The sequence below is a fragment of the Prionailurus bengalensis genome, unplaced genomic scaffold (assembly GCF_016509475.1).
Source record: "Prionailurus bengalensis isolate Pbe53 unplaced genomic scaffold, Fcat_Pben_1.1_paternal_pri Un_scaffold_87, whole genome shotgun sequence".
Classification (NCBI taxonomy): domain Eukaryota; kingdom Metazoa; phylum Chordata; class Mammalia; order Carnivora; family Felidae; genus Prionailurus; species Prionailurus bengalensis.
This window is the reverse complement of record NW_025091185.1, coordinates 905-23,656: the sequence shown is the minus strand read 5'-3', so window position 1 is coordinate 23,656 and position 22,752 is coordinate 905. Positions and strand designations below refer to the sequence as shown.

Here is a 22,752-nt window from a genome sequence, read left to right as displayed (position 1 = left end):
ATGGCAGCACACCACCAAATTCATCTGTAAGGGCAGTCTCCCCACTGTACCAGGTGTAGACACCTGAGCATTTCCGTCAGCTGTCTGGGTACCATCACTGCACCGGCTGGTAACTCATGAGATATCGCTGAGCGCCTGCACGGTGCCAGGCCAGGCACGAGGTAAGGAGGACAGGTCTCAGCCCCAGAGAGCCTCCACGGAAATACAGTAATGTCCAGGGTGAGTGAAGGACCACAGGCAGAAGACACAGGGGAAAGGCAGCTGCAGACAGGCTGGCGGGAAGGAGGGCTCCTCAGGGAAACTTCGGGGCCTAGTAAGGCCAGAGCCCACGGTGTTGAGAGGACAACAGAAGCAGAGAAGCCAGCAGTGACAGCTTTGTTGTTACTGCCATCAAGCTTCTCCTTGATAGATTCATTGTTTGCCCCAATGTGTCATTTTGCCAACCCAGAGCTAGAGACCCAGACAGACCATGAATTTCTCTCCGTTTCAAATCCCTACAACCCCATGGGCACAGGCTTTGTTTCAGGAAGGAAAGGCCTCTACCTGTTTCTCTCACTGTCCGAAGCACACGGGGGTGACGGGTTGTCTGTACTGCAAAAGGCAACCAGGCAACTTTGTAGAATCCAAAGATGATTCCACTCCCCACTCTGCCTGTCTAGATATCTCCGGGAATGACAGCCACACCAGGAAACGTCCCTGTCTGTTTCCTGTAGCTCACTCTTGGTCCAACCCCAGCGTAGGCAAATTCCAGACCTGGTGTGCGGTGCCCCTAGGATGCCCCAAATATCTGCTCGATGTGAACACAGTTCAGTGTGGCTCACTGTGACCCAGTGGTACAGTTCTGCACTTGGATCTGAGCAGCATCTGGAATTACAAGGGACAGGTTAGAATTATAGACCAGAAATTCCGTATCAGCTGATGGCTTCCCTTCTATTCAGAACAGAGGCAGACATCTGTTGGGTCAGAATAAGAGACACTGCTCAAACTGGGAAATTCACCTCTACAGGGAGGTCTGCAGAATGTACACAGGTACCTCCCTGGAGAAACATGTAACACACCCACCCCTGCACCGTAGTCTCTTGCATGGGGCATGGAATAGAGCGGCCGAGCTCCGGGTGTCTCAGGACAGAGGATGCAAAGTGCCACCAAAGGCTGATGTGTGCAGTCAACCATGCTGAACCCTACAGCTGGATGGCAGAGGAGGCTCGCCCACTGTCCTCAGTGAGTGCTCTCTCCTGGACTCACGGGAAGTGACTCTACACAGAGGGCCATGTTGGACTGTTCTGTCAAGGTCGTCAATGCCTGAAGGACAGCAAAGCACCTGGTGGCTGAAGCATCGCCTGCGCACTGAAGGACAGCCCCAGATCTGGTTCTGGCACCAGCTGGCTGAAGGCTCGCCTGCGCCGTGAAGGAGAGTCGCTGATCTGGTTCTGGTCTGCAGACCTGCTCAGATTAGGCTCCTGGTGAACTGGGGGCAGCAGTGACACCAACACCCACACTCAAGATCCTTCTGGGCTTCTGTCCTCCAACCAGAGCCCCCCCACCGCCCCCCAGTAAGGCCTTCTACCACATTGCCCAACCCCGGCACACATGAGAATCCTAAAAGAGATTCTAAAACGCAGGAACACCTCATGAGGAAGGTCAACTGAGGAGGATCTCACCTTCACCGCATGGACTCAAAGGTCTTCTGCAAGAAGTCTGAGCCCCTACTTCACCAACTCTGTGCCCGCAGTGAACTGGTACATGCTGCCAACACTGACCTTGTCCATCCAGTCCTACCACATGCCAAACATCCTGCCATAACCATGAGAGGCTTTTGTTCCTCTTTCAAGCTCTTTTCCTTGAGGGTCTGGTGTTCTTAAAAATCATTCTCTCTCAACTTGTGAGAAGGGAAGGAAGGGAAGGGAAGGGAAAGGAAGGGAAGGGAAGGGAAGGGAAGGGAAGGGAAGGAAGGGAAAGAACTGGGAATGGTGGGAGGGCATCGGTGCCTTCTGAGATGACACGTGAGGTCACGTGGTGGGATCTCTACACCACTAGGCCCCATTCCTCCACACCCCCAGTCCCTGCCTTTGCCAGTCTCCCCTTAGTCTGCCAGGCCCATCTTGTCAGTAGAGCTCAGAGTCAAGGTTACAGGGAAAACAGAAACTAATGTGCTCCGGGCCAGTGAGTCATCCCAAATCCAAGAGTAGCTGACCTAAAATGGGAATTTTCTATATTCATATGGAGAAAAAAAGGTTCTCTTTCATCAGGTAGCAGGATTTTAGGAAGAAGCACTTTTTTTGCAAGCCTCAGCATCAATAGCAGAGGTGGAAACCAAGTCAAACAATCCCACATCGCAGAGACTGACTCTGAGGACGCGCTAGTCAAAGACAGTGAGGCAAAACGTTTTTTTTTTTTTTTTTTTAGAACCCCCCAGCAAAATCTCTTTTTTTTTTTTACCTTGGGTTTGAGGTACTAACTGGGCTTTTCCACATTATTTCTTCACAAATTCAAAATTTACACATTTTTCGAAAGGTGACCACAAGGAACACCTAATCAGAAATTTTTTTTTATCAAAAATCCTTAAAGCCCCCCTTTTTTCCTACATTTTTTTAAACCACCGGGAAATAGTGGAAAGCAGGAAATCCCAAAGCCTGTGGGTTCCAAAAATAATGGCCAAAAGATCCCCAAACGAAAGCCGTTTTTAAGGAAAAAGCCCTTGTTCCCAAATTCAGGGGACGACAAAATGGCACAAAGGCCACCCCACAGGGCTGTCCAGGGGTCACCACGTCCCACACATCTGGATGGCAATTCCCAGAGTTATAGCGAAAAAGCAAACGAGCAAACCAGCCCCCCTGGCCCCCTGCCCAGTGTCCATTTGGGAAATGGGTGACGGGAGTAGAACCGGCTCCAACACCTGGAAACGGCCAACCTAGGGTGCCCACAACTGTCCCAGGGGTTCTTTTTTTTTCCCAACATCCAGCATGTTTCAAAGCCACGGGAACAGAAAACGACGAATTTGAGAGCAATGGTGTGACTTTCACCGGCTCGGGAGTCGGCTCCCAGGGCCTCGACATCCTCACGTGGCTTTTCTCTGTTGGAAGCTGTGTGGGCTCAGCAAGTCAGGGAGGAAAAACATACACTGTGTCTAAAAATACCCACACTACAGACTTCACCTCTTTTTTTGGGGATGATTTTCCTGGCTGCTCTGCCTCAGCCAAGAACAAGCTTCATTTTCCTGAAAGATATTGGGGGCCCCAAGGGGGGGAAGTCAAGCAACCGCAGGTGACCCAAACAGATCAGAGGGATGGTTCCCTCACAGTAGGGACGGGAAAGGTTTCCAATTCGGAAAGCCCGGTGCATCCTAAAGAAAAGTCTGAGCACAGAGGGTTTCCAAGGTTCCTTTTACCTACACTTCCTGACTAGGAAAACACCAAACCGTGGAGAGGTGGCAGCATAAGGCCATGCCGAGTCAGGTGCAGGGGCCCCGCTCTCCCCCACGGGACAATCCCTCTCGGCTCTCCTATTTGGGGATTTTCATGAGAATATTCGGAAACTTAGAAAGCAGCTCCCCCCAGTATACCCCATGCGCAGTGACAAAGCAGGAAAATTAGAGTCGTGGAGGGGAGTTTTAAGGTCGGACGTATTCAAAGACATGGTGTGTGGCAGGAAAGCCCACTTGCAGAGAGCATAGGTGACCGAGTCCCTTGATGAAATTTCCTCTCTTGAAGACAAGATGCTAGAATCATCAATACAGGAACTGTTTGTGATGGGAGATTCTAAGCCACCACGTACCTATGCAAACACATGTATAGAGAAACATGGAGTCACGTGTTGTGGGAACATCAGCTCCCAAGACAGACCAAGTCGTGCCAGTGTGGGTTCACAGGAAAGCTGTGTCCCCCTGGTCTGTGTGTCTCTGCCTTTCAAAAGACCAATTTCACACCAGTATGAAGATAGTCTCTTCCTTGATGTGCTCATGGTGCCCAGAAACTTTCACTGTCTTGGCCCCCATCTCTGCTCTTTGCCACTTACATCATTCAGAAAAGTGTAGTCAATGAGGAGTGAAGCCCACACAGGGGACTGTAAGAAAACACAGACAACCCAAATGAAAACAAGAGGAAAATCACCTTTGGGAAAAGGGAGACAGAAGGACACTGTGTGACTCGACTACAATACCACAAAAAAGGGTCATTCTCCCATGGGTCTCATCAGCACACCCTCATCCTGGGGAATGGACATGGTGTGGCATTCCTAAGATTCCACATGTGAAAGAGCAGGGCCCGGGGTCAGGGACGCCTGGGAGAACGGCTCTCAGAGGCCACCCAACAAGCTCTCTGGCCACAGTGTGACAGCTCTCAGCTTGGGGGGGCTGGGCAGCCGGGCCACCAAATGCCCACCCTCAGCCCCGTGCAGGAATGGCTACATCAGACACAAAAGCAACATCATGTGGGATTTCTAACACTGCTCTCAAAGGGCATCTTAGACCATCAGAAACATTCAGGCTTCAATTCAATTGAGAAAATGTTCTGGAAAACAAAAAGTCACCCATGCATTTAAGTCATCCATTAAGAATACACCCTTCCAGGGGCACCTGGGGGCCTCAGTCTGTTAAGCGTCTGACTTTGGCTGAGGTCATTATATTGCCGCTCGTGAGTCCCAGCCCCACATTGGGTCTGTGCTGTCAGTGCAGAACCCACTTTGGATCCTCTGTCTCCCTCGCTCCCTGCCCCTCCCCCGTTGCGGCTCTCTCTCTCTCTCTCTCTCTCTCTCTCTCTCTCATTAATAAACACCAATAAAGAAAAGAAAGCAAGAAAGCAAGCAAGTAAGAAAGAAAACATGCCTTCACTAAGTCATGACAACAGTGTTGTCCAAACATGAAGGAGCCCCACAACGTGAGCGATTCCTAGGTTCCGTGGACTTTCTCACTTCAAAGAAACAACAGGAATCATTTCGATTTCAAGTACTTCCTGGAAGGGTAATAGTGACATCCCTAACTCAGGCTCTGAGAATTGTGTCCATTTTTTCAAGTGATTTCTTGGAGGGCTGCTTCACACCTCGCAGGGGAAATATCTGGCTGGTACAATGTGGACTTTTCTCCTACCGGGAATCTCAGAGGATGTGCTGTCGGCTCCACCTCCAGCACATCAGTGCTAGAAAGGTCCATCTGGCACCGAGACCAAGGGCAGCAGACTCACACCTGAACAGGACAAGACTTTTCCCACCCGCAAATGTACACTCGAACTTTTACAGGTTTCAAGAGAAAACTATGTATGAGACCCGACTCGTTTTCCACACCAGTACTAGCAACAGTTTGCTAGCAGGTAAGGCAGGATCCACACTGTCCCTTCAAGGCCACCTCAAATCTTGCTCCCCTCTCTCTAGGTATCCTAAGCCTGGCACGAATTTCCCAGATGCGATCTACTGTGGACGCAGTATTAAACATCAGACTCAAATCTCAGTCCTGGGAGGGGAAACCAGGCAGTGTCTCACCGGGGCGCCCATTCACAAACGAAACAATGGCAGAACAAAAGTTGTGTGATTTGTACACAGTCTCTGCCTCTCCAGCCAAGTGTGCCCCATGGCCCCGAGCTGGAAAGAGGCCACCATACTGCATGCACGACTTCAGCTGCCTGCAGTTCGGACCAGGGGAAACTGTCACACGAAAGGACAGGGTCTCTCCCGGTGAGGCTAAATCTCGGAAGGTGAAGGTCAAAGAGGGCTTTGCCTGTTGTTCTAGACTCACCAGGAAAACTCGGCAAGGCCACACCATTCCAGGTCCTTCTGGAAGCCAGCTTCATCAGAGGGCAGGGTGAGCACCTGAGCCCGATTCCTCACATCCTGCCTGGCAGCCATGCCCACGGTCCATATGCTCCTGCTCCCCAGCTCCTGAGTTCCTCTTTAAAACCCCCAGCTTCTTTTTTTTTTTTTTTTTTTTTTTTTAAAAAAAAATTTTTTTTTCAACATTTATTTATTTTTTGGGACAGAGAGAGACAGAGCATGAACGGGGGAGGGGCAGAGAGAGGGAGACACAGAATCGGAAGCAGGTTCCAGGCTCTGAGCCATCAGCCCAGAGCCCGACGACGAACTCACAGACCGCGAGATCGTGACCTGGCTGAACTCGGACGCTTAACCGACTGCACCACCCAGGCGCCCCTGAGCTGGATTTTTTAAATGATATTCAACTGATTGATTGATTGATTTGATCTTCTCACTGATTGATTGATTTCATAGGTAATCTCTACACCTAACGTGGGGCTCAATCTCACGACCCTGTGACCCCGAGATCAAGAGTCACATGCTGTTCCAACAGAGCCAGCCAGGCCCTCGCCCTCCTGACAACGACTTATATCAACAAAATATCCTCCCAAAAAAAATTTCTATCCTGACGTGATCTCCGCACACCCAAAGGGAGAATCCCCACCCCATCCTTGCCCAGGGACTCACCGCTGTGGTCCGAGGGGAAGGAACACCATGGTGACAAGGCACAGACTTTTCTTTTTTGTTTTAATTTTCTGTTTTTTTTTTTTTGTTTTTTGTTTTTTTGTTTTTAATAATTTACCTCCAAATTGGTTAGCATATAGTGCAGCAATGATTTCAGGAGTAGATTCTTTAGTGCCCCTTACCCATTTAGCCCATCCCCCCTCTCACAACCCCTCCAGTATCCCTCAGTTTGTTCTTCATATTTATGAGTCTCTTCTGTTTTGTCCCTTTCCCTGTTTTTATATTATTTTTGTTTCCCTTCCCATATGTTATCCCTTCCTGTTCTCTTAAAGTCCTCATATGAGTGATTCATATGATTTTTGTCTTTCTCTGACTGACTAATTTCACTTAGCATAATATCCTCCAGTTCCACTCATGTAACTGCAAAATGGTGAGATTTCATTCATTTTGATAAGGCACAGGCCTTTCTTCCTGGCGGAAGGTGAGAGGCTGTTCACAGGTCTCTCTCTGAAACCCAGCGATCCACTGAGGAAATCCCAGGCATCTGGAGGGATCCGTGTGTAACACGATGAAGAGTAAAAACGTCAGGAGGACGTCTGCCGCCAGGGCAAGTCGTCAGGCGTGCAGACCTTTTCAGGACTCCAGGACATCCTCCCACACTTCACACGGCTTTGTGAAGAAATCCGAAGGAAGGAAGGAGGAAGTGCATTTGACTAACCAAATAGCTCAACCGGTTTTCAGACACATTGAGAAAATACAGAAAATGACAAGTTTCCAAAGATTTATAGCTGCATAAAGTTTTCTCTTCGTGCCAACAGAAATCATTACTGCAACCTGCCAGCATACATCTTCTCATGGCCTCCTGTGTTTATTCCTTGTAAATGAGGACTTTGCTACAAGTGAAAAAAATCTATTACTGTGAGTTAAACACATACTCACACACGCAAACACACACATCCACACACACCCACCCACCCCACCCCACCCCCACACACCACCTGCGTGACTAACCAGATTAAGCATCCAACTTTCGACTCAGGTCATGATCTCGAGGTTTGTGGTTCGAGCCCTGCGTCCACCTCTGGGCTGTAAGCTGGGAGCCTGAAGCCTGCTTCTGATTCTGTGTCTCCCTCTCTCTCTGCTCCTTCCCTTCTCACATCCTATCTCCCTCTCTCAAAAATAAATAGACATGAAAAAATATATAAATAACCCAAGGAAACCTCTCTGAAGGGACCGTGATGCACCTGAGAGACAAGCACAGCACAGGGACTGCTGTCTGGATTAGAGCAGGGTGACTCGGGGAGCAAGGGAGAAGCCAGCTGCACTTCTCATGAACGGTCACTGCGACTGCAGAGAGACCAAGACACCAATTCATCCACCCACCGACTCCCCACCCACTCCCACAAATGATACACCAACCTCGACAGGCACTGCATTGTTACGAATTACAGAGTAGAGAAATCAAGTCCTCTCTTCCCCTAGAAACCAGCCAGTGCCAAGCACGCACCGCTTACATCTGTGAGCAACTCTGTCGCACTCAAGAACCACAGGTTCCCCGAGCATCCCATCTACACATCCATTTGGTCAAGCATGTCACCGAGGACGGCCCAGGCTCAAGGGGAGGCCTTAGACTCCACCTCTCAAAGGGAGTTGGAGACAAGCAACTACCTCTCATCGTGACTTTGATGTCATCATAGGCCACGTTTCAGCAGGTCTAAGACGTCACCACTTGTAGGAAGCATCCTGATGTCACACGAGTCAAAATGTGAAAGCAAGGTCAAGATGGAATCGTGACGTGTAGGACTTGCACGCTGGTTTGTGATGGGAGATGTGTCTCCGCTGCCGGTGCAGCTCAAAGTGTGAACCCGGGCTACCTTCCGTTCCAAAGTGAGGGCCAGGGAGCAGTCGTTCCAGGCTGAGACCATCTATTGCACGGAGGGGATCCCTAAACAGCTACTAACGTTTTCCACTCTAGAAACTTCTGCTCAAATGCCAAAGGAAGATGTACAGTAAACCCTCATGAATCCATCACCCATCTTCCACCAGTATCAACCCACATGGTCACTTAATCATTGATGCATACCCTGACCTAACCCAGGGCGTCGAATTCCCAGAGGGTGGCTGAATTCACCTGTAAATCCCGGGGCATAAGGTGGCACCGTGAGCCCTTTGTGTTGTCCTCCTTGCAATCCACGTGGCTGAGTGATACATATCGCTTTATTACCTAGATGCCACTGGGTAAATCTGAAGTGGATGTGCCAGGGCTCACACTGAGCACACATGAGTTAGCAGGTTAGTAACGGGACAAAACGATTAGAATACTATCGCATGGGGAAGGGAGGGGAGTAAGAACCAGGGTGGGGCAATTCAGCCGCAGTTTTCCTTGAAATAATGAGTGTGGTGGCACTTTGAGCAAAACATGAAAAACAGGGGCACCTCGGTGGCTCACTTGGCTGAGTGTCCAACTTCGACTCAGGTCATGATCTCACGATTCATGAGTTGAAGCCCTAGGTCGGGCTGTTTGGTGACAGCTCAGAGCATGGAGCCTTTTTCGGATTCTGTGTCTCCCTGACTCTCTTCCCCTCCCCCAGTTGCACTCTGTGTGTGTCTCTCTCTCCCTCTCAAAAATAAACAACCATTAAAAAATTTAAAAGAAACAAAAACCAGGGTCACTCAGCTGTCACAGTGAAGGGAGTATACAACTCTTGATACCTGGGTCGTGGGTCTGTGCAGAAGTTACTTAACATCTTTAAAAATAAACCGAAATTAGGGGTACCTGGGCGGCCCAGTCAATTAAGCACCTGACTCTTGATTTCAGCTCAGATCATGATCTCTCTGTTGGTGAAAAATTTCCCACATCAGGTTTGTGCTGACATTGGAGGGCCTGCTTGGGACTCTCTCTCCCTCTCTCTGACCCTCATCCACTCTCCCTCTCTCTCAACAGATATCATTTTTAAAGTTTAAAAATTAACATAAATAAAAAAGAAAATAAGATGTTGGAGACTAAGACAATCTTAGCCCTCTATTTTTGCCATGTGACAATGCCTTACTCACTGCTTTAATTACGAGTGAAAAATTTTTTTATTTTTGTAACTTTATTTTTATAACTTTATTTTGAGACAGAGTACATGCGTGAGTGGGGGAGGGGAGAGAGAGAATCCCAAGCAAGGTCTCCGCTGCCAGCCCAGGGCTCGATGCGGGCCTCAAACCCACAAACCATGAGATCGTGACCTGAGCCGAGGTCAAGAGTCAGACGCTCAACCAACTGAGCCACCCAGGCTAACCTAATTAAAAAATTTTAAATTAATTGACATTATTATTCTCCTGAAAATGTTTACAAATAGCTTTTACTTAATTTTCTGAGAGCATCCTGGCCTGAAAACCAGAGCCATGGCCCTGAAGCACGGAGGCTAGGCTGTGGGCCTCCCCTCAGCACCAGTGGAGAAAGGTTCTGTTTGCCTCCTCTAAGGATGGCTGGCCGGACGCACTGAAAACAATCCAAGCAAGTGGGACGGCAGCCACCATTTGCGCAGGAGAGGCTGACATACCCTCTAACTGCTGGATGTGCTCTGGTGTGTGTGCCCCGAAACCCTGTGGGCGTCACCCATGCCCATGGCTCACAGCGGACGGAGGCCTTGGAGGCGGCACAGTGGGACACAGGCCTCCCTGCACCTGGCCCTCACCACAGCCCAGCCTGGCTGGCATCCTGGCTTCCAGGCCTGATGCTGCTTCCTCTCATGTGTGGCAGGATGGTTTCCTCTTGCATCACTGTCTCCCCCGCACGTCCTAGTGCCTTTCTAGACTGGTTCCTATCTCAGGGGTCCCTGAAAGTGCCTTCCACCAAAGCAGAGAACACTCACCCTCACCAGGCACACATAGGCTCGTGGCTAGGAGAGACCCAGCACACTCGAGTGAGAAGATCAACCAGCAGTAATCCTGATGCACGCCAGAGGTCCTCTTGACTATTTTCCATCTTCCACTTTCTGCCTGGACACTCTAGGGCCTGTCGTGTGACCCGAGAGTCCTCTTCCCCGTGGGAGGGTTGGGCCCGTCCTCCCCACCCTGATGCCTCCGGGGTAGGACCGGGCAGAGCAGGCCTTCTCCAGAAACAGGTGGACTGGGGAGGTGGTCCCGTCTATGTCCAAAGCTCTGGAACCTGTGCATGTGACTTTATTTGGAAAAGCAGTCTTTGTAAAGTGCAGCTACGTGGAGGACCTGGAGACCATCCTGGACTCCCTGGGGAGGGGGCTGGGCAGTACACGGATGAATGTTCTTAAAAGAGGAGTCAGGTAAGATACAGCGAGAAGGGACAGGGCACGGGGGCCAGCAAGCACCGAAGCCGGGCAGGATGGAGCCTCCCTGCTCCCGCTGAAATCTGCCCAGGCACCGGGTGGTGTGGACACAGCGCTGGCCTCAAGTCAGGACTGGGAAAGGTGCCGCAGGAAGACAAGGAGGAGAATCAGCAGAATCCACGCCACTTCTTCCCACCGAGGACTCAAGCGACAGGGGGGTAGGAGAAAGCAGAACATCAGAGATGTTGAGAAACACCATCAAGTGAAGCCACATCATCAGGAAGGAGGCAACAACCCCTCTTGGGCATGCGCCTGCTGCCCCTCTGCAGGGGCCATGGGGACAGACCCCTCCCGGTACCGCGGAGCACCCACCTGGGAGGTGGCAGGACTCGGCCAGCAAAAGGCGAGGAGGAAAGTGTGAAGTCACAATTACATTCAGAACACTCGACGTGACACACAAGAAAGGACCTTAAGGGTAGCAGTGAGGAGGGTAGAGTGGCCTCAAGGAGGAGCGTGTAGCGGTAGGAGAGTCAAGGGTATTCGGTGGGACCTGGCGGGTCTGTGGAAACGCCTGCAAGCCCCGGAACATTCAGTATGGGGCGAGCACAGCCAAGGATGGCTAACGCGTGTTCTCAGAGAGGCCACACCCCTCGGACATCTGCTCGGTGCTTGGTCTGTTTCTCAACTGACATTTCTTTTTTAAGCATAATTGGATTCACCAAATCAAGTTTTAATAAATCATGTGCAACCTAATGTACCCGTGGGGAATTGGTCTGTTTCCAGAAACTCTCAGATGCCGAAGGCTTGCCCAGCTTTGGTGGGGAAAAAACAGAATCTTAGATGTAAAACGCAGGGAAGCACTTTGTTGTTCCAAACCTCACACTTAACACTAAGGACTAGGAGGTGCAGAAACTAAAGATCAGCCAGCAAAGGTTCTGAACAGGAAGACACAGAATGACCTTACTATGCCCTGACAGAAAGGAGAAGGGAAGTCTTACTCCACAGAAAGAAACTATGTATCCTTCACAGTAGTAAACGATCGGCCCTGGTGGGAGAGACAGTACAGGAAGAGGAAATCCCAGCGATTGTCAGCTGTGCCCTCCACACAAGGCCCACGGGTCAGGGCGTCCATCCCTTGACCCAATGGCCATAAGCTCTCTGTGGCGGGGAGGGAAGGAACCATCCCAGAGTCGCCTGAACTATGAGGGATCTTGTGCCAGAGCCTCCTGAGGTGGCCTCGTGAGGGCTGCTTCGGAATCTGTGTCTTCTCCTGTCTCTGCCCCTCCCATGCTCATGCTCTGTGTCTCTGTCTCTCAATAATGAATAAACATAAAAAACTTAAGCAAAATCTAAGAATGGAGAATGAGGTCCACTCTTGAAACTGGTTCAAAAAAGAAATGTAAAACATTGATTTCCGTAAGAACAGTAAGACCTTTATTAGAGTTGCACTACATTATTTCCAGGGTCTCGCGCCTTCCTCCTGGGTGCACACGCAGCACCCTGCCCTGCGGTGGGAGCCCAGTGCTTCCTGATTGGTCTTCTGAGAGTTCGGGTGCCAGGGAGCTCAGGGTGGGCGTGGGGCATGGTGGGGGGAGGACGGGCCCAGGTCCCCCCCGCCCAGGCTTGCCATGGCCTCAGCTCCCAGGTTCTGCAGGTCACTCCAGGCAAGCTGCCCAGGCCCCCAGGACTAGGCTCTGATAGAGCCCACGCACTGAGGACACCCACGATGCCTAGCTGTAGTAGGTGGAAGAGCACACTAATATTCAAGCAGATAAGCAGAAGTTAGGAGTCATCTTAGACCATTGAAGCCTGAGAGGGCCACAGCCTTGTTACGTACGAAGTCGGCCATTCTCCACCATTGTTCACATTCCAGTCAAAGAGCCTCCCGTGGTGCCGTCGCCGAGGGGCTGAGGCAGGTCAGCATGTCACGGACCGACGACCAGCTGCATCTTCTTTGGCTGCATAGAGGACAGAGAGGAAGTGACCCAGAAGTCTGCAGGGAGAGTCTCTGCTGACCCAGCAGCTAAGTCACAAATGTCCTTTGGTCTACATTGTTTTCTCCAAGAAGGTGCCTTCCTAAAGTTTTGTCATCATCCAGAAATCCAGACTGATTGGAAATTAAAAAACAAAAGTGTATACTAAAGTTACCAGCCCTTTAAAATGACCTCGCTCTGCAATTTTGTTTACAGGTATTTACCCCCATTCCTGACAGCCATCGGGCCCCCTGCCCAGAAGGCAGCCCCAGGGGGTAACGGGAGACAGGGCCACACTTGTGCCAGGACCCTGACCGGGCACAAGTCAGCAGAGTCCTGGGCTGCCTGGGCCTGCTCCACTGTCTATGTGAAATCACCTCCCTGCCATGGAAGATACTACCTTTTCGTTTTCCAAATAGTCTTTAAGCTGCAGACAGTGCCACACGCTGGGACAGTCCCACAGCACCCTTGCCCTTGCCCTGTTCTCCTCACAAGCATGTGTTCGTTCTTATGGCAATGACGACAGTCTTAAGTGGTGGTGTGGGAGGAAATCAGTCCTGGTTTTGTAGGAGAATGCAACGTTTTGTGTCTTTTCAAATAAATAACTGAAACATTCCCCCAGACCACAGGGCCCTGGATTGCAGTGAGATATCCAGCTACCCCCAAAACACAACTTACAGGCTCTATTCCCAGGCTGCAGCCAGCGTGTTATGATGTCAAAAATATTTCTGAAGACTATCAGTGTCAAATAGCAAAAACGAAAGAAACCAAACTCCTCACCTCTGTGAAACTGTTGGTTCCTCAATAGCTAATTGGTTTATTTATTTATTTTTTATACTTTTTTTTTTCATTTTTGAAAGAGACAGAAACAGCAAGAGTGGAGCAGGGGCAGAGAGTTCGGGGGAGAGAGAATCCTAAGCAAACTCCCACTGTCACCTCTGCGCCCAATGCAAGGCTCACATTCACCAAGTGTGAGAACATGACCTGTGCCGAAACCAAGACTCACATGCTTCACTGACTGAGCCACCCAGTCGCCCCTGTTTTTAGAGTTTGAGAGAGAGAGAGAGAGAGAGAGAGAGAGAGAGAGAACGAGTGTGTATGAGGAGAAAGGGGCAGAGAGAAAGGAGGAAGAGGACCCAAAGCAGGCTCCACGCAGAAAGCAGCCAACCCACACTTTTTGTTACCTCTCAACTTGCAAAAATACACATTTCGGGGAGCAGTGGGGTGGGACATCCAGAAGGCATTACCACGAATCTTAGTGTTTTCATTACAGAAAGCATAAGGATGTGAAAGAAAACACATCAGCAACATCTAAGGGACAGAATTTTCCAGCATGGTTGCAGGAGCAAAAGATCTACTTTCAGTATCAAATTGCATACAGCAAGGTGGCAACAATCCAAGTTATTGTAAAACACTTTTATACACTTCAAACATAGGGACATTCAAATCAGACCACTGTTAAACAGTTTCTACAAATTTCCATGCCCAGGGAACCAAAAGCCTGAGGGTTCCTACGGAATTGTGAGCAGTAACAGAAATAACGGCATTTCAACTGAAGTACAACTGAGTGTGCCAGTCATGATCCTTATTACGAGTTCTGAGAAGGAGACTGATTGAGGCAGACGGAAAGAGAAACCAACGGACAAGTCCGGGGGCTGAAGGGGAAATGGCCTCTAGCGGTAAGGGGCCCTGTGGACCCAGTGTGGACGTGAGACACCCCACTCCAGACCTCATAGGCACACGGGCCCTGAAGAGTGGCCACATGCGTTGCCTGCTGTCCGGTGTATCACAGAGCCCACTGAGTTCTTCCCCGGCTCAAGGCCCCGTCCCGTCGTCCCACCATCTCCAATGTCCCCCCTTGGCCCACCTCCTGCTCCACCCCACTAAACTGCAAACCACCTCTTCTGTTGAAGAGGGCTCACTTTTATTTTTCAGTTGTCGGATCACTGGGATGTGGTCTCAACCTGCCTCCTTCATCCACTTAACTCAGCTCTGGGACACGCTGAACCCACATGCGACCTGCTCTGCAGTGGAAAGTCCCAGAAAGATATGCCCGCACCACTCCTCTGGGCCCCCATCCCGGGCATCACAACGCGTCCGCTGCTTGGTAAGAAACGAAACCCACTGCTGTTACTCGTTGTCAGAATCAAGACCAGTTAAAAAAAGTGGTACTGAATAGATTGCAAAGGTCAGAGTCTATTTAAGAGAAACTCAAAAACTACAGGGGAAGGAAAAAGGAGGGCAGCCTAGTGAATACGCCAGAGAGACCACCAGATGAATGACAGTTTGAATGCTGGTGACCATGTCCTCACAGGGGCTGCAGTTACACATAATGTGATGGAGCTTCTGTGATCAAAGTATCTCGTGGATATTTAGATGCAGGCACTCCTAAAAGCCATGTGACGGAAGTGCTCCCACTGTTCCTATTAACAGGTGATTAAACGGAAGCACAGGAATGCTAATATGTAGCTTCCCCAGAGCCCCAAACTCATCTGTGCAGGAGCCAGGCTCAGAGTCAAGTGCTCTGGGGTCACGCCCTCCCTGCACAACTTCTCAAGGTGGACTGGGAATCCACGTGAGTCCTTTCCAGATTTCATACGTGCTCTACGTCCTCCAGGAACCATACTTTAATACGGGCCTCGGGTTCACTGTGGAGGAGATATAACCTATTTGCAGCTATATAGAACATTGAACAAACAACCACTGCTTCAAAACCAGGTACAGCTGAGAACTGCTCAGCAACATGACAAATACCACAATGCTTATTTTTTAAAGTTTATTGTGTTTATCAGCTTGTCCGCCCAATTTGCTGGGTCCCAGGGCACTGTGGAAGGGTTTTCAACCTCCAATTCAGTGGCTGTGGGGAAGCAGAGTGATGAAATGGGAAGCGGGGGGTGTCAACAGCCACGTGAAGGTCTCCCGACAGGGGAAGGGGTCTGCAGGTCGAGTGACTGCGGATCTAGAGGAATGATGCTGGTAAGACCTCACTCATGCGGGAGCCATGCAAGGGACACCAACCTGTTCAGGTGGGCTTGTCACTAGCGTGGCCGGGGTGGACCTTTTGTTTCTTACCTAGCAAGCAGCGCACGGAAGACTGATGACCTTCTTTTGGGGGGCGTTGTGCAGCGAGTCCTGGCTACTGCTACTGCTGCTGAGGTTGCTCAAGGGGCCATCCTGAGAGCCTGTGGATCTGGGGGACGCACAGGAGTGCATCTTCCAGGCACGCTCGTCACACGACACACCGCCCAACCTGAGGGAGAAGCACAATCCCCCAGCTTCTAGGGAGGGCTGCGCCCTGGGAGCTGACACTCTCCCTCCCAAGTATATCTGGAGTCCAAGCGCCCTGGGTCGAAACGCTCAGCACCCCTCCCAGGCCGTGACCCGATAACCATGTCGTGATCTCATGTAATGCAATGAGGCTGTCCCCTGCATAGTGAGTGCCGGCCTCTCCTAACGAGTTCTGAATCTGCTCTGTGATAACCAAGATCAATCAGTTTCTGAGATCCCAAAGGAAGGATTGCCTTCCTGAGAGTACTTGGTGTTTGGGTGGCTGGTACCTCCCTGGCCATTAAAGATGCTTTTACTCTCAAGAACTGTTGGTTCACCATGGACAGTATTCTCGAGGACTGCTTAGCACAGAGAGAGACCATTCATGAACTACTGCATCCAAGCCCTGTTCCAAACATTTGAGCTTAGCCTGCAGCACAAGCCTGTTACCTTGGAATCACTGTCTTCTCTATCCACTGATAGGATGGCAAGGGAAAACAGTGAACTCCAGAAGCTTTCCCTCATTTCTAAGGTAATAACACAGGCATCTTGCCTTTGGGTTCCCACGGTAGATGACGGAGGCTTCCCTTTGCCGTACCCTTAGGTGTTTCATATCTATCCATATCTTATTCCTGAGACCATCAGCTTGCCAGGAGGTTGTCCTAGTCATTGCATCCTAAGATTTATCTCATTTTCTGGACCACATGCTTCCCTGGGGAATTCCATCAGACATCTCAAGCAGTTAATATCTATCCTTCTCAAGCTGTTCCACAGAATAGAAATGGAAGGAAAACTTCCAGACTCATTCTATGAAGCCAGCTTTACTTTGATTCCCAAACCAGACAGAGACCCAGCAAAAAAAAAAAAAAAAAAAAAAAAAAAAGACGACTACAAGACAATATGCCTGATGAATGAGAATACAAAAATTCTCAACAAGATACTGGCAAATCAAACGCACAGCATATGAAAAGAATTTTTCACCATGATCAAGTAGGATTCCTATCTGGGCTATAGGGCTGGTTCAATATTTGCAAATCAACCAATAGGATACATCACATTAAGAAAATCAGAGGCAAGAACCACATGATCCTGTCAATACAGGCAGAGAAAGCATTTGAAAAAACACAGCATCCTTTCTTAATAAAAACCTTCAAGAAAGTCAGAATAGAAGGAACATATGTAAACATCATAAAAGCCAACGTATGATACCAGCCCACAGCTAATATAATTCTCCTGGGGATACACTGAAAAATTTCCCCCAGAGATCAGGAACATGACAGGCATGTCCACTGTCACCACTGTTGTTGAACATAGTTTTGCAATTCCCAGAACCAGCAATCAGACAACAAAATGAAATAAATGGCATCACAATGGCAAAGATGAAGTCAAACGTTCACTCTTCACAGACCACATGACACTCTACCTGGAAAACCTGACAGAATCCACCAAAAGTCTCCTCGAACTGATACATCAATTCAGCAAACTCACAGGGTACAAAAGCAATGTACAGAAACCCATCGCATTTACTATACCAATAACAACGAAACAGAAAGAGAAGTAAAGAAACTGATCATGTTCATAGTTGCACCAGGACCATAAAATACCTATCAATAACCTAAAAATACGAATGAACCAATCCAAAGATATAAAAGTTCTGTATGCTGAAAACTATACAAGGGTTATGAAGGAAATTGAAGAAGACACAAAGAAATGGGAAAACATTCCATGTTCATGGTTTCGAAGAATGAATATTGTTAAAATGTCAATACCACCCAAAGCAATCTACACCTTCGATGCAATCCCCATCAAAATCATGCCACCATTCTTTCCAAAGCTAGAACAAATAATGCTAACATGTGTATGGAACCACAAAAGACCCCGAATATACAAAGTAATATTCAAGAAGAACACCAAAGCAGGAGGCATCACAGTCTCAGAATGTAGCCTCTGCTACAAACCTGTAATCATCAAGACAGTATGGAATGGGCACACAAACAGACACATAGGCCAATGGAACAGAATAGAGAACCCAGATTCAGACCCACAAATGTATGGCCCACTAATCTTCCACCAAGCACGAAAGAGTATCCAATGGAAAAAAACCAGACTCTTTAAGCACTGGTGCTGGGAGAACTGGACAGCAACATGCAGAAGAATGAAACTAGATCACTTTCTTACAGCATACACAAAAATGAACTCAAAATGGATAAAGGACCTGAATGTGAGACACGAAACCTTTAAAACCCGAGAGGAGAAAGCAGGACAAAACCTCTCCGACCTCAGCTGTGGCAATTTCTTACATGACACGTCTCCAACGGAAAGGGAATTAAAAGCAAAAATGAACTGTAGGGACCTCATCAGGATAAAAACCTTCTGCACTGCAAAGGAAACAAGCAACAAAACAAAAAGACAGCAGATGAAATGGGAAAAGATGTTTGCAATTGACGTATCAGACACAGGGCTAGTATCCAAACACCTATAAAGAACTCACCAAACTCCACACCTGAAAACAAATAATCGGGTGATGAAATGGGCACAAGACATGAATAGGTACTTTTCGAAAGAAGACATCCAGATGGCCAACAGACATGTGACAAGATACTCAGCGTCACTCCTCATCAGAGAAATACAAATCAAAACCACACTGAGATTCCACTTCACATCGGTCAGAGTGGCGGAAATGAACAAATCAGGACACTATAGATGCTGAAGAGGATGGGGACAAACAGGAACCCTCTTTCATTGTTGGTGGCAAGAAAAACTGGTGCAGCCACTCTGGAAACACTGTGGAGGTTCCTCACCACATTAAAAATAGATCTACCCTATGACGCAGCCATAGCACTGCTAGAATTCAGGGGATTCAGGAGTGCCGATGCACAGGGGACTCGTACCCCAATGTTTATAGCAGCGTTGTCAACAATAGCCACATGATGGAAAGAGCCTAAATGCCCGTCAATGGACAAATGGATAAAGAAGATGAGGTTTCTATATACAATGGAATACTACTTGGCAATGAGAAAAGATGAAATCTGGCCATTTGTGGCAACGTGGAAGGAACTGCAGGGTGTTCTGCCAAGTGAAATAAGTCAGGCAGAGAAAGACAGATACCATATGTTTTCATTCATATGTGGATCCTGAGAAACTTCACAGGAGACCAGAGGGGAGGGGAAAGGGGGAAAAAACGAGTTGCAGAGAGGGAAGGAGGCATACCCTAAGGGACTCTTAAATACTGAGAACAAACTGAGGGTTGATGGGGGGTGGGGGAGAAGGGAAAGTGGGTGATGGCCATTGAGGAGGGCACCTGTGGGGATGAGCACTGGGTGTTGAATGGAAACCAATTTGACAATAAATTATATTGAATACAAGAAAAAACAAAAAGATGCTCAAAGTCACTCCTCATCAGGGGACTACAAAGCAAAACCACACTGAGATGCCACCTCACACGGATCAGAGTGTAGCTATGGGTGGGCAGTCAGCACTGCTGCTTTGCTGGGACACAGTGTGTCCTCCAAAAGCGACAAGGGGTGGGGGGTCTCGCCCTTTGGGAAATATGGACAATCAGGAGCAGCGAAGCTGCAACGTAGCCCAGGGTGTCCCGAAGCTGGCCCAAACGTGGCCCATCAATGGCATCGGGGCTCTTACAGGCTCCCGAGCCACTGTCGGTGGCCGAGGAGGGGGGTGGGGGAGGGGCTTGGAAAGAGCACAGACTTGGGTTATGACTGCACGGAGGCCCGCCCATGCATATTTTTGGGGGTGGTTTTGGCTTCTTGGCTACTTTTCTAGAGCAGTTTTAGCAAATGTGAGAGGATGCTCCAGAGATTTCACACACATACCTGCCCTTACTGAGGCACAGCCTCTCCCCTGAGCAGGTATCAGAAACCCCCACCAGGGCGAGGCCTTTGTCACAGCCCCAAACCTGTGCTGATGTGTGTCCATCGCCCAAGGTCCGCACCTGAGATCGGCTTCGCCTCTGACGTTGTACCCCAGTGCGTCCGGGGCGGGTGCGTGTTGAGGAGTCTCTGCAGGTGCAGCGTCCCACCCGGTAGTCTTTCCGCCCTGATGCAGTAGTTTCCTTTGGTGCTGGCGCCACAGCGCATTTGCCAGGCGGAGAGGTGGGCGGGAGGCCGGCGGCTCTCGCCGGCAGTAGGAGCCCGCATGCGCTGTGGAGGGCGAGGGAGGTGCTCTTCTGAGCATCCGGCTTCTCCCTTGCTAGAAGTCTTCCACCTAGGAGGATGTCGCCCTGGGGCCTCTGTTTCTTGGAAGACAGTCCTGATCGAGGCAGGTGAGTTCTGGTGGACCCAGCGCCGCTCGGACTCCCGCAGAGGCCACAGTGCCAGCCGTGAGAGGCCGGGTGGCTCAGGGTGCCCTGGTTCTGCTCACTTTGGGGACAGCATTTTGCCACCCTCGGGTGGAAACCCGGCCTGTCCGTGTGGACGCCCGCAGGCTCCCGTGAGTCATGGTGGCCGCTCTGTGGCGGCGGGTGTGTGTGTGGGGGCGCCTCCCGTGGCAGTGCTGGCTTAACCGCTCGGCAGGCAGTAAGGGCCCTTCTCCTTGCCGGTAGTGGCTTCTGGGAGGTTCTCCGGGTGCCCGCCTCAGCCGCAGCTGTCGTGTAAGGAGTGTGCCGCCCGCCCTCGCAGAGGCTGTCGGAGACCTTCCCGCCTTGTCCGTCCCCTGACCCCGCACAGGCTGCACACGTTCTGTCCCCCGAGGCGGCTGCCACGAACAAAGGCCACCTTAGGCCCTTGCGTCCTGTGGGCCAGGCCCTAGAGAGTCTGGTGAGCTGGGGAAACCCTATAGAAATTGGGAAGTTGACGAGAAGAAGGGGAGAGTGCCCTTTGATCCCTGGGTCAGTGTTTCTCAGACTCGGTGGTGTCGGGACACTTGGACATCAGGGGATTATTGAGGGCCCCAGAGAGCCTTTGAGTGTGGGGGTTGTGTCTCTTGATCTCTTCTGTGGTGAGGTTAAACCGAGAATTGAAGCAGGCGCCTGGGTGGCTCTCTATGTTAAGGGTCCGACTCTGGCTCAGATGGTGATCTCACAGTTGATGGTTTAGAGCCCCATGTGGGGCTTTGTGCTGCCAGCTGCCAGCCTGGACTTGTCTCAGATTCTCTGTGGCCCTCTCCCTCTGCCCCTCCCCTCACGTGCCCTGTGTCTCTCTCTCAAAAACAATCATTAAGGAAACCAAACCAAATCCGAGCATCTCAGATGTGATGAATTCACTTAAAGACAATAAATTAGTACAGATTAACGTACTCATACCTTTCATGGAAAAAATACGTACATTTTCAGACCAACACTGTGTAGAAGCATGGCATTGGCATTGGCATTGGCTTAGTGCAAGATCTTTATTCTTCCAGCTGCTTCTGCATTCAGTGTCTTGTGGCCAATTATGTTTAGGAAGGTGATGTGGACTCCCCCAGATGAACAGCTGGAGGCGAGGAGGGTGTGGCGGTAGCTCATGGGGTGTCTGGATGCTCTTTCCTGATTCCGCACTCAGATGGGTGGGGCTTCCTTGCTTCTGTTGGAGGTGAGTTGTCCCCACAGAGCGGCTTAGTAGCGTGGCACGTGGTGGACTTTTGGAACATCGTAGGCCACTACTTTCAGCTGATCTTCCATATCTTTCACTCAGCGAACACATTCTTGGAACCACCACCTGGATGAAGAAATGGAACCTTACCGTGCTTCCTACCTCCTACTGACTCCCACCGAACGTCCTCCAAAGGTAACCACGGTCTTGACTTTCACCAGCTGTGGCTTTGGCTTGTTCTTCGCTTCATGTTGAGCCAACCCTTGAGTGCTGTGTGTGCACAATGCACCTGCTTTCCTTGCGTGGCTGTGCTGGTCCTCCCTGCTGTCGAAGTCCCAGTGTGTGAGGACAGCACGGTTTATTCTTTCTCCTGTGGGTGCTCCGGTTTGTGCAGAGGCTGCCTGCAGATCCACATGCATCGTATTGGGATGCCTTGGAGGAGCAGGGCGTGAGTGGTGGCACGTGTCTGTTCCCCACGAGCAACAGCGTGCGGGAGCTCAAGGCTGGCTGATGCCTGGTATTGCTTCTTCTCGTGTGTTAGCTGGTTGCTGGGGCTCAGGTGCTGGGAGGTAGGGTGTATTCGTGGGACCCGCCCCTGTGTGTGTCTTGGCCACTTACGTGTTTCTTTTGTATAATAATTGCCTTTTGGAAGCCACTTGGTGTTTAGGTTGTGTGTTTTGGTTTTTGTTGATTTGAATGAGTTCTTTCTATGTGTGTGGAATACATCTGTGAATGGCAGAGGTTTTCACATTCTTGTGTATGTCTGCCTTACACTCTCTGTGTTGCCTTGTGGTAAGTTTCTTTTGTTTCTATCCTATAGTATAACCATTTGTATGTTTCTTGCCTTGGATTGGCTAGGGCCTCCAGTACTGTGTTGAATGGAAGTGGTGAGAGTAGGTGTCCTTGTCTCCTTCCAGATACGAGAGAGAAGGTTTTCCTAATGTTTTGTATACTTAATATTTTTTAAAGTTTCTTTCTTTCTTCATTGATTTAGAGAGCATGCATGGGAAGGGGAGTGAGAGGGGGGAAAGCGAGTGGATCCCAAGCAGACTCCGCACTGTCAGCACAGAGTCTGATGCGAGGCTTGAACTCATGAACCGTGAGATCATGGCCTGAGCTGAAATCAAGGGTCAGACGCTTCACTGACTAGAAGCCACTCAGGTGCCCCAAAGAGTTCAGTATTTTACCACTACATATGACACTTTCCGTGGCATTACTGGTAGATAGGTGGATCAAAACATGAAAATTCTCCTCTGTTTTTAGTTTGCT

The 22,752-nt window shown here is 49.8% G+C and overlaps 1 long non-coding RNA gene across 1 annotated transcript; it reads left to right on the top strand.

The window, feature by feature from the left end:
• Positions 1–13,764: 13,764 nt before the first annotated feature.
• On the top strand, positions 13,765–21,680 carry LOC122478547. Its single transcript, XR_006296087.1, has 3 exons — positions 13,765–14,367; positions 14,624–14,795; positions 21,586–21,680. It is a non-coding gene; the product is annotated as an uncharacterized LOC122478547 (long non-coding RNA).
• The last annotated feature ends 1,072 nt before the right edge of the window (positions 21,681–22,752 follow it).